General features: G+C 30.8%; 1 pseudogene; it reads right to left on the bottom strand.

The window, feature by feature from the left end:
* Nucleotides 1-4,661: 4,661 nt before the first annotated feature.
* On the bottom strand, nt 4,662-6,378 carry LOC149885699 (uncharacterized; annotated as a pseudogene).
* Between the last annotated feature and the right edge of the window lie 6,689 nt (nt 6,379-13,067).

Below are 13,067 nucleotides of genomic sequence, written 5' to 3' on the forward strand. Positions count from 1 at the left end.
AATCCTGGAGGTGAAACAAGCACCAAGAAAGCCATTTTAGTTAAAGTTGAGGGGTATTTAAATGCAAAACCAGTTGCAGCAAATACAAATTTACTGGAATTCTGGAAACAAAACCAGTACATTTACCCAATGATGTCAAGGCTGGCCAGAAAAAACCTCTGTATACCTGCTACATCATCAACATCTGAAAGAGTTTTCTCAACAGCAGGAAATATATACAGCTCTAGAAGAACCAATCTTTCAATCTCAAAGGTTGAGATGTTGGTTTATACGAAAGAAAACACTAAGCAACTCAGTAAAATTCAAGACGTCGTGTGGCCTGGAAATGAATTTGGAAAATGATTAACTTTCAGCGTGGTTTTGACTTTTTTTATTTCTTAACATCAAAATCATTTTGTTGCATTGTATATTTGAATATTAGAAATAAATAAAAACAAATCTTATTTCAAAAGCATTCCTTATTCTGAATCCGTATAAATCCGTAAAAATAATATCGGTTCGGATTCCAATTCGAAAAAAAATTTTCGAATTGCAATCCGATCCGAAAGTATCGAATCGGACTGCAATTTGAAAAAATAATCCGAAAAAATTTTAACGAGTTTTTTTCAGGTAGGGCAGAGGGGGGCGGCTTTGAACACTTTTTAAACTTTTTTTATAAATAAATATTTTTATTAGTCAAACCACTTTTTTTCTTCTGAATAGTCAAAACAATGATTAAGGAATAAAACTGCTGTGTTTTAACAAACTTTGAGCTAAAAAATAAGTTAGAACCCTTATTTCGTCAACATGCGTGAAAATGTTTAAAACTGCCCCAACCTGAAGAAGCTTTGAACACACCTGGGGCAGCTTTGAATGAACTCTGGCAAATGGAAATAACTAGTGATTAATTTTTTTTTTTTTAATAAAGCATTGATTTATTTTTAAATTTCATTAAGTTTAAGTTTCTAATAGTAAAAATCAGTTATCTTTTCTAAATTATCTAATCTTATAATCACTCTAAAGAGTTAATCTAACAAAAGTTATATAAAGCTATTTAAGCTTTAAATAGAAGCAATTTAAAAAAAAAAAAAAACTTATAGAACCAACTAAACCTTAAACTTGAAAAAAAACACGATTATAACGTAGATGGAAATAGGTTAAGTTTACGTTGAGTATGTCAAGCCATAATTCATTTTAGAGCTTTTTATCAGGTAGTCTCTTAACATTATTTCCTCATCTTTTTTAAATACTTGTGCGACAGTATATTTAGTCGTCAAACCAAGATTGGTCTTAGATGATAAATTTTTATACTTCTTTATTCTGTTATGTAAAGTATTACGTTTTATATTATAAGTTATAGCAGCTTCGTTTGGCCTCATTAATCCATTTACAACTTGGAGAAGAATATTCTCAAATTGTAAATGGATTAATGTCACTCTTTTTTTTTTTTTTATAATTTCAGTCACTCACTTTTTTTATATTTTCGAACCATTTTTATCTTTAAATAATCAAAATTCAGGCCGTAATAATCAAGCAACAAAGTGTGAGTTTAAACAACGATTCAAAGGTGCCCCATTCATTTTATTCAAAACTGCCCCAATAGCGATTTAAATAATAAACGATGATTTTTCCAAACAAAATTATCTCAACAATTGACATTTTCTGCTTAATTGTAAATCTTATGAGTTATTCTATCTTATAAATAATATTAAACATCTCACTAGTTAGAAACGTGGTAAAAAAATTCTTACAACTTTATATCGAAATGTTTACAATTTGTCCTCAAAAACAAACCAATCATATATTTTGTCCAATTTATGCCAAATGCCAAGAAGGACAGGTGACAGGTGCGAAGGTAAATATTATCTTCACAAAATATTTAGTTTTGTTAAGTTTAAATATAAAAACGCTTCAAAAGTGCATTTTTTCAAAGCTGCCCCCGTTCAAAGCTGGCCCCCTCTCCCCTACATTATTTTCGGATCAAATCAATCCGTCAGTAATTTGAATAGTTCAGCATAGATAATTCGGTGCACATTCCGCAATCCGATAAAGAGAAACGGATCGGCGGTCTCTGCCTAAGCTTAACATTTATCGCAAAGCTATTGGGGATGGGGCGGGGGGGAGGTCCTCCCAACGATTTTGTAACAAAATGAAATTGTTCATAATTACAGCTAGTTTCTTTAAAAACAAGAATGAATATCATTATAACAGCTTAATTACTTTAAAAAAAAAAAGCCTGCATAATACACCTTTGATTTGCTCATAGTAATCCCTTTGCCCAAGACTATTATATTATCATAATTACTATTACTATCATGATAAATTAAAGTTTATTATTATTGCCTAATATTTTTTAAAAATAATATGTTTTTTATAATAATATGCTATCATTTAGTAGTTTAATTTTACATCTTAACTTATTGATTATTTGTTATGATAAATTTATTATGAATATTATGAGTTAATGAGGTATGCATTACATGCCTGTATCATAAGGTCATTTTTTTTAAAAAAAAAAATTAGCATGCAAAACTATTTATTTTATGACAAAATTATTATCATATGATAATTATGTGCCTTTTTGTCAACTTACTAAGCAATTCATGTGTTTTTCTCAAAAACAGAAAGAAGTAAGTGGTTTCTGTTTTTGAAAAAAAAAAAAAAACACTTATAGTATACAAAATTCTTTAAAAAATATTTTATTCACTTTAAAAATAATTGTATTTAACATTTTAAGATATCATGGGGACCAAAACGAGTAAACGTGTACTTCGTGATGCAGCCAAAAAGTATCTACATAAATATCTGTAGCATCAAACTTCACATTTCTTGACAAATAGGCATAGACAGTAGAAATGGACATATACTGTTTACATTCATCAGCAATGATGAATCACTAAAAAACTATCAACAAGTCAATAAGCTTTATGGCTTCAAGATTTGAGGAAGTCATATTAAACTTCTTGTTAAGAAATCAAAAAACCGGGCTTACAAACTTTTAAGAGGTCATAAAGATTTTGTTGTAGTTGCTATGAGCTTTTCTTGCACCAAATACCAGTATTACCAGCAACAGTCATTTAGTCAAACCCTGAAGTTACACATTAATAAAGTTGTTTAAAGTAATGCGTAAAAGCCGATGTATCTATTAGGCCACTGCCAGGATTTAGATTTAATAAGAGTCACCCGGCAAAATGTTTTTATGCTTTAAATAAAAAAAGCTTCCTCTAATCCACGAGAAGTCAGTAGCCAAAAAAATTTCTAGACTTTTTAAGAGAGTTTTATCTGCGGAAGGAAAATGCAAAAATGCAAGCAAAAACAAGGAATATCTTGATTACAACTTTGAGCATTTGTTTGAATTGTCTTCTTGTGGTTGTAGACTTCCAATAGTTGCTTGCAATAATAGGTTAGGAAAATTGTTAATTTCATTTTTATATGCAATTCTTATTTTTAGCTTGTGCCAGTGATATTTAAGTTCTAAATATAATTTCAATTTCCATTTTTACTTCGTTCTTGTAGCATTGATTTAATTTCTAATTTTAATTTTACTTCTTTTGAATCAGTTCTGATGAAATTAATTTCAGTTCAGTTCTTATGATTTTAATCATTTTAGTTCTTATTTCAGTTACTAAATCAGTTCATATTTTACTTCTATCAAATTTTACAGCAATTAGTAGTCCTAACGACATACTTTTTTTGAAAAAATTAAAGTGTAGTCTTGAAGTCTACGAATTTGGGTAACTTGTACTAGTTACATTCATTTAAAAAAAAAATCTTATGGCTCCTTCCTGGGCCTTAAAAAAAGAAAAACTTGCCCCACCCCGGGGTAAGTTGGCGCAAACTATAAAAAAGATTATTAACGTATTAGTGAGTAAAAATGTATAAAAATTATTTATTATTTCTATGAGCTAGTAGCAGTTAGTAGTTTGAATATGAAGCCAAAACAACACCCCACCTTTGTTCCTGGTAACAAAACAACACCCCACCTTGGTTCCTGGTAACAAAATCCCCTAAAAAAATTTTTTTGTAAAAAAATTCAAAAGTATTTTTTTTGTAAAAATAAATTTTTTCAATATTGTTAGAAATAAAAATTTAAAAAAAATTAATTTTATAAAGATATTTTTTGTTTTCCAGCTTCCCCTGTGAAAATTTTGCCAATAAACCCTAAATACTTTTCAATAAACTGCCTAAAGATCCTGAAAAACGACAACTACTAAAACAGCCTGACTGATAATAGTAAATCAATTGTGACTGGAATATTTATATTAGTTTTAGTCGTAGGACCCAAGAATAAATGGTCAATTAGGAAAGTTCCCTGAGATTTCTGATACTTTTTGATAAAAGACTCTGCAGATAAACGCAATTCGTCAACTTACCCCTGCTGAAAACTAGCCCCGGTCTCCCCTATCATTATTTCAAGAAATAATGTAATACATAAATTTCAAGAAAAATATTTCAACAATTTTTTAACTTAGTAACCATAGTAACCACCTTAGTAACATCTAAAAAAAGGATAAAAATAGTCATAAAATAGTCATTCAATGATTCAATTGAGTTATAATAAGAAATTGAAAGAAAATATCTGGTTGAATTTAAATTACAAGTTTTTGTTCAGTTTCGTAAAATTCTCATCTCTAATGATTTTTTCATTCGATTGTGGCGACCAGCAGTTAAAATTCCACAAAGTGAAAATATCCTTTCTACAAACGCCTGTGATGCTGGGGCGGACAGTAAATCTTCAGCCAAAATTGCAATCTTGCTATACTTGCTTTTGTTTTGTTTCCAAAAGAGCAGGCCGTTACTTGGCAGCGCTTCATCACCGCTTATGTCTACCAAATACCTTGACAGCTGACTTGCAACAGTGAGGTTGTTTTGGTTATAAATTTTTCTTTCTTTTGTAAAGATTTTATTTGACAAGAACTTAAAGCGCTTTATGGCAGCAAATTCACATTCAGATCCATTTGACTCAGCAGCAGCTTATAATTCTTGTTCTACTCCACAAACTTTTATTATATAAATCTTTGCTGCATGGAGCAAGGTGCCCATTTCCGGTGTGAGGATAAAGACAGCAACGGTTGGATCTAACAAATATGCAGCAGACGGAAGAGGATTAAACGTATCTGAGTCCGGCTGCAGAATTGTTTGAAACCGTTGACGTAGATCTCCAAGAAGATTCGCTATCAAAGACTTGCTGGTAGGATATTCTTGTAAATAGCATTCCAAATTGAGTATAGATGGTAGAACCTGTGAAAGAGACTAGGCATCGGTCTGAAGTATATCTGTTTGTACTGCAAAAGGTTCCAAAAGTGAAGAAATGTTTTGAAGACGAACCCATTCATATGCTTTGAATGTGTCGATTCTTAAATTTAAGTAAACCGTCTGAAATTAAAGTTTACTAATAACAATTGTAATAACTAATAATTATCATTGATATACGTCTCTTTTTTCCATACTGTTGCAATGTGATTTAAAAGGCAGGGTAAAGTATTTCCGTGTTATTAGTAAACCTAATTTAAAGACTATATACCCTGTCTTGTTTTTTAATGATAATAACTAATGAACTTCTTACAATTTATTAACATTTTCGTTTTTTTAGTTTATATAAGGTAAGACGCAATTTTGTAGACTTAATAAAATTCCGAAAATAATTTATACACACTAATAACATAAATAATAAAATAATATGTACCAATTTCTATAAGAACTTCATTCACCGATGTCTTTATTTTAAACAGCCGGTCAATCATCTGATATGTACTGTTCCATTTTGAGGTGCAGTCAGTTATCACAGACTTCCCACACTTGTCAATAAGTTTCTCAATTGCCACACTTGATTTCCTAATTCTTGATACAACTTGTCTTGTTTCTAAGGTGGTTGGACTATAATGTTCATAAACTGGTTTTATGAGAAGCTGGAGTGTGTGAGCCATACAGGGCATTCGACGATATGGAATATGATCTGGCAGAAATAAATCAGTTTGTTCTGACTGAGACTGGATCTCTTCCTCATCAGTTTCATGTTCAGACTCGTCAGATTCAAACTCATAAGATTCAGATTCGTCAGATTTTTTAGCTGCATACACTTCCTGTAAGAGCCTGATGGCTTAAATCATATTAGACCCGTTGTCTGAAACAATCAACATAACTTGATTTTCTCTAATACCCCACTGGTCAAGACATTTCTTTAAACATTCGGCAAGCATCTCACCCGTGTGGGGATGTTGGAGTTCTATCAAATTTAGGAAAGCATGTCGTGCTTTATCAATGGTGGTGTCATAGAAACAAGCAGATATTCCAAGGAACGATGCTGTGAGACGCTTCTTCGTCCAACCATCAAGACAAATTGTTACTTTGCGTGTACGATTCATCAAGTCTTTCAGTTGTGCAGATTGTAGAAGAAAACGCTCGTTTATCCGCTTGTTCAATGTTGCAGATCCTGCAATATAAAATTTAAATCAGTTAAAATTTAATGCACATCAGTTTGTGTTTTTAGTTACTATAGTGTTACATTAATGATACTATAATTACAGGCAAACATTTAAAAATTGTTTAGCATTGAATGAATTTAAAACAAAAATTTAAAAATTTAGTTTTGTTAATTATAACCTGGCAATTTAAATTTTGGGTCAAAAGTTTTTATCATCTTTCAAAACGACGGCTGACCTAGCAATACCATTGGATAGCTGGTATTAACAATCATTTCAATCACGCTATCCTGACGCAATTGATATTCATTTGATTCCGTTGGCCACGCGGTGATTCGGTGTTCAAAGCACTCTCTTATTGTCTGAGTTTTTGTCTTTCCACTATTTCGGGAAGATATAGAATTGCTGTCATCAATTTTACGTTCCAAAAATATTTTTTCTGCATTTCGTTTTTTCTTTTCATCCGCGTAACATTTGTGTGTGTCTTTATGTATTCTCTGAATGTGCGCTACCAAGTTACTGGAATTTTTTCCGGCAAGAGATGCGCCACATACGCTCTCATTAATTATGTCCTGTACTAGACACGTGGATTTGTCATTTTTTTCATCGTAAACGAAGAATTTCCATACAAGACTGTCACGCTTCCTACCAGCCAACAACCTTGATAAACTCATTATTCTGTTATTAATTTGCAACTCTTAAGAATCTTTAGATGTTTATTTTATTTTACAACAAAAGATTGAACGCATTGAATTTATACTTAACGTAATGACAAGCACGTTTTGTGGTCCATTGATACATTCTATAATCATTCCAAATATCATCGTTATGGTGAAACATGTGCACCAATTTTAAAGCAAGTATGCAAAATTTGTAAATTAATTGTCAAAAAAAACTAATTAGTGTATCGAAATTTCTTTTAATATTCAATAATTTTCGTTCGGTAATAATTCCTAATTCTATTCCTATTTTCGTTTTTTGATGCTTATATTCAATTCTATTTCAGTTTTCGTTCTTCAGATATATCCTAATTTTAAATTTTTATTCACATTAACGAAATCAATTATTTTTACTTCTAATTTTACTTCACGTTAATGAAAATATTACTGGCTTGTGCTAAACTTTACACAAATAATTGTTTATAACTTGATATAATATTTTTTTATAAGTTAAATGCTAAATTAAAAAGATTGTATTGGATAATTTTACATAAATTTATAATTTTAATGATATATTTTTGTTTTCAGTTTTTCTCTAATATTTTTTTATAAAAATGATATTAAAATTATTCTAAAAGATTTTAAATATTTTTATAATGCATACAATTTTTTTATGCATAGATCTGTTAAGTGTAAGAATCCTTTGGATTGCAAAACAACACACTTTGCTTGTCTCTATGAAAGCGGCAAAAAGGTAAATAATTTTAGTTTTAAAAATTATACTTTATTTAACTCTTTAATCTGTAGTAATTCGGAGAGCTTTGAATCTTGTAGTAACAATCAAATACACGTCAGAGTGAAAAAATAGTGTACTTTTTTCCATTTTTTCAGCAAAATACTTTATTTTGTTTTATTATTAATAACAAAAAAGCGTAAGAGATGGTTTGAACTGTCCTCAAATCTAAACCTTTGGGGCGCTTTCCAGTTTCGTTGAGAACGTCTGGGAAAAGGGCTAGGTTGTACTTCTGAATGAGATTCCATTTCAGATACCCTATCAAGCAAGTTTTCTCGATCTAATAATTTGTGGTTTATTTTATGGTAGGGTATGCTCTGAGTAAATGGAATCCTTTTTGTCAGCATTTTCAGGATTTGGATTAGGGTTTTTTTTTATCTCATTCTAATGGTGCTAAATCTTTAATTGATACAGTAGATTCTCGTCCGTTTGGATATTTGATGTGGGCGTACTGTGGTTCTGCTTCTATTAGATCGGCTTCTTCTTCTAGGGGATTGTATTTACTTTCAGATATTATCTCTCCCTACGATAAAATAAAATTTTTTGATGCAAACAGAAATAACTATGGGATATCTTACAACATAAACTTAGCACCGTTATATTTTCAATTCAAGAAAGAGGACCTATACGATTACATGCTCGGGCAGTTTAGCTTAGAAAACATCTTTATTATAATTGTAACTGATGAGACAAGGAATGAATACGTGAATACGTAATCGCCAAGGTCATACGATTACGTCCTTGGACAGGTAAACTTAGAAAACTTCCTTTTTTTAGTCGCAATTGATAGAGACTAGGAATATGTTTTTTGCATCATAAAGTACACGGTTTCTGCATCATAAAGTACACGGTTGATATCAAAAACACTTCATACCTGTCAGCTATCATAAATGAATTAACATCACTTCAACACGTTGATTAACTTAACGTTTTTTTTAAAGCTTCTTATAGCAATTTAGTTAAGTTTCTAAACTTCAGCGAAACTAATGTTCTAAAAATCACAATCATGTATCCAATCGATGTTTACATCGATTTTTATGATATAGATTTTCTAATAAGAAAGTATAAAAATACAATTGATTTTCTTCATTTACTCAATAGTTACCAAATGAGCACATCAAGATATTTTTTCAAGACATTCTTTCTGAATGACTTATATTTAACGACTATTGATAGTGATTTTCAAAACTTTTTAAAAGAGTTAACAATTTATACCAATACTTTTAGCTGGAATAATGTTACAAACGATACAGACTTTATACATTACTCTAATCATACTTTCAAGAATAGCAAGTTCGTAGGTTCTAAATGTGCTCTAATAACGTGCCCACCAAGTTATGAACAAAAACTGACAAGTTTGAGTACCAATCAAAAGAAACAGCGATTAAGATTATGCTTTCTTTGCCTCGAAAACTATTATAAACAAAGTAACAAAAGCGATGAATGCCTAAAATGTCCTTTGGAATTTGTTTCCTACGGAAATAAAACGGGTTGCAAAGACATTTTCACATTGGATTCAATAACACTCTACACTAGTGAAGGTCTCATTATTATTTGCTTTTTTATATTCTGTTCCTTATTCAGCTTTTTCACAATTGCGACGTTGCTGCATAAAAGAAATTCTCCTGTTGTTAAATCAGCTAACTTTTCGCTCTTTAAAGAGAATATACGGTTTGGGCCGTAATTACGGCCCAAACCGTGTGTCATTTAATAATATCCCTTTCTGTACCACTATTATACATGAACAAACCTGTATTTGTAATCTGTTCCACCCGACATATTACAATGGGTTTCTTGTTTACAACTTCCGTATCAATCATTAGCATAAAAACCAGAAAGTCTCTCTGTTTGACAGACGATAAAAACTTTGAAAATCTCCGTATTTTTCAAAGTTTTTATCGTCTGTCAAACAGAGAGAAAATTGTTGCGACTTTCATTGATCTAATGATTTTATTTTTCATTTTGATTGTTCAACGTTTGATGGGAGCTGTTTTGTTGATCAAGTCACCAACAGCTGTATTAACGTATTTAAACTACGAACAGAGGACCAGAACGTTTCAGTGTTCATCGGACTGGCAACTTACAGCTCAAGTACTTTATATCGGTTTCTTGTTGCTCATGTGTTCCGTTCAAATCTTTCATGCGCGAAACCTTCCTTCATATTTTAACGAAACGCTCTCAATAACATACAGTACAGGTATATCGTGCATATTGTTGATTTGTTACTTTCCCATTTACTATGGAAACAACGATAGAAAAGCACGGATCTTTGTAATTTCTCTCTTAATCTTAATGGTGAATTTTACTTTCATGGGAATACTTTTTACACCGAAGTTGTTTTTAGTATATTTCAAACCAAAATTTAACACTAGGCACAGCTTTCAAACTGAAATGAGACTCAAAAACATATTCGATTAATTCTTAACTTACTTTGAAGGAACAACTCGTTTTTTCACAAAAATGGGGTATCATTGAAGTTCATTGCTATTTTAGTTCCTATTCTTTGGAATATGGGAACACAGGTATTTTAGGTGCCAGTTATTGTCTTTTTTTGAAACAACAGCTTATTTGCTTGATTAATCTTCAAATTAATCTTGGAGACATGCAGTTTGAACATATGTATTTGAACATTGAACGTGAGATCTTGATTTCATGTTCAATGAAATCATGTATTTGAAATCATTTATTTGAACATATTTTATTTAAAAAGGGACTCGTGTGGTGTGTGATGTGTTTATACTCAAATCGTTGCTTAAGTCTATATGTTTTCCTTGAAGCAACTAGATTTAATTGCTTTAGGTAATCAAATTATTGATTTGAAGTAGTTATTCTTTTTATAAAGAAACTCAGCCGCGATAAATGTAAAAGGTACATCTCCGAAGCTACTTTCCAATTCTAAAAAACGGTGCTAAAGCAAATAAAAGAACGCCGAATTATGCTTCTTACATAGTAACCATGCGCTATGCAAGTTTCCACGCGGACCAAATTACTATTTAATAAAATACCTAAGCTATATAATTGCAAAATTAAGTTTTGATAAAAGTTAGTTGAGTTGAAAATGTCACAGCAACTTCAAGGCAGGGCCTCGAGAATTTGCCTTTTTCTTAAAGATGCTTTTGTGGTATCAGATCTAAACTTGACAAAAGTGTCAGCAATTTTATAATATTTGAAGAGATTCCTTTTACATGTATGGTACAGGTATAGAAATATCATATCCCATACTATTTTCAGTTGGTACAACACGAAGAAATATATCTTTTCTTGTTACAGTTAGTCAATCTGCAGCCGTTGTCAATGTACGGTACTCATCTAAAAAACTTTTAATTATAATTTAATTGGTATTTTCTTAAATGAACGGTTTTTTGAAATGTGGCGGACTCCTCAATTTATAGCCTTTTTCATCGTTACATAAAGTTAAAGCGTTCAAGCATTTACGATTTGTTGGTGTAGCCAATACCTTTCTGTATTTGAATCATTAAGCTCCGCTCTTCCTTAATCTTGTGCCTGAGAATATGAAAGACTTGATTTGATAAGATTTAGTTTTTTATCTCTTGAGTTGAGTTGATACTGAAAAGCTAATAATAAAAAATACTGTAATTAGATGGTAGTTTCATGGTACGTAAATGGTTCAAAGGTGAGTGAAAGAAGTAACTTGAATTGGGTTTATTTGAGACTTCACGGATAACTTGAGAGAAAGTTTTTTTTTTTAAATAAGAAGTTTGACAACCCTGAGATTTCCATTAAATTATATGATGACATCAATAAACCTGCCAACAGTAGTACAAGGTCTATTAAACTTGCTAAAACTAAAGCATTGTTTTCGTCCCAAGTTACTCCGGGGCTATTCCATATAATAGCAAAAAATTGAATGCTCTGCTACATTTATAAAAGGCGGTTAAATTTTATTTATCGTTGTTTTATTGGTTGCGTATATAATTGTTTGTTTTGTCATTTTTCTATTGCATGTATGAAAAATTACAATGATAAAAATCAACTAATGATAAAATTATTTCTGAGGATGTGTTTTTTATGTTTTCTACATTGTTAAAAAATGAGTTTAAAACCATTTTTTTTACCATGCTCCCGGCTACTTCCATGCTCTCTACTACTTTCAACAACTTTTAACAACTTTTTCTATGACTTTTTTTTTTTTATAACTTCCTACGACTTTTCTATCACCGGCTTTTTTCTATAGCTAAGGAAAAAGAAAGAAGTTAGCCATTCCGCTCGTAGTTTTCAAGATCTTTACATTAATATTTGTGGGTTTATTGACGCTATCATTTAACTTAGGGCTGTTAAAGTTCCTGACACTAAAAAAGCGTTTTCGTTCCAAGTTACCCGTGTTGTCCCAAAGTATACCCAATTGACGGTACTTATTTCACTCACCTTTATGCCATATATTTGCAAGAAATCTACTATCTAATCGCAGTCTCGCTTTGTATTAACTGTACCTAAACTCAGCTAGAGATAAAAGATTAAAGCCTATCAAATCAAATCTTTCATACTCTGGGGCACAAGATTAGAGAAAGGCGGAGTTTTATCATTCAATTTAGAATCGTATTGTTTACACTAACAATTCGTAAAATTTGAAAGTTTTTATCTTATCGAACGATTGGATGAATTAAGAAATCGAGTTACCTACCATATTTAAAATAGTAAGAGATAAATAGCAGTCAAAATTTTAATAGGAAAAACATGAATGCACTAAACATATTACAGATTATATATACATTAAATATGCATATTACTAAACTATTACAGATTAAAAATCTTTATCTAAAACAAGAGATGACTACTTCATGCTACTGTATGGGAAACAATATGACTATACTTGTATCTTATGTGTATTATGAATCCCCAAATATACTTCGAAACAACTCAAAAGTTTTTTGGATTCCGTTCAGTTTCTGCATTAAGTCGTACTAAATGGAAAACATTTAAAGAAGATTCGAGGAAAACGTATGAACATCTAGCTCAGAAGTTGCTGTAAGATTTTCAGCAACTTCTGAGTTTTATCAAAAGTTTTATCACAGAGAACTTCTTGTCCAAAGCAAGATTTCAAATATGGGTAAATCACACATCAAACAATTCTGTTTTAAACTTAAAAGTGATCTAAAATTTATAAGTTTATGTTCAATATTCAAATACGTATGTTGAAAGCGCATGGTTATAAGATTAAAGAAAACTCAAAATCTATTCAAAAATAGTGGGAAA

The sequence above is a fragment of the Hydra viridissima genome, unplaced genomic scaffold (genome assembly GCF_058129835.1).
Source record: "Hydra viridissima isolate aposymbiotic clone 2 unplaced genomic scaffold, HvirCarnegie_v1 scaffold_7, whole genome shotgun sequence".
NCBI classification, from domain to species: domain Eukaryota; kingdom Metazoa; phylum Cnidaria; class Hydrozoa; order Anthoathecata; family Hydridae; genus Hydra; species Hydra viridissima.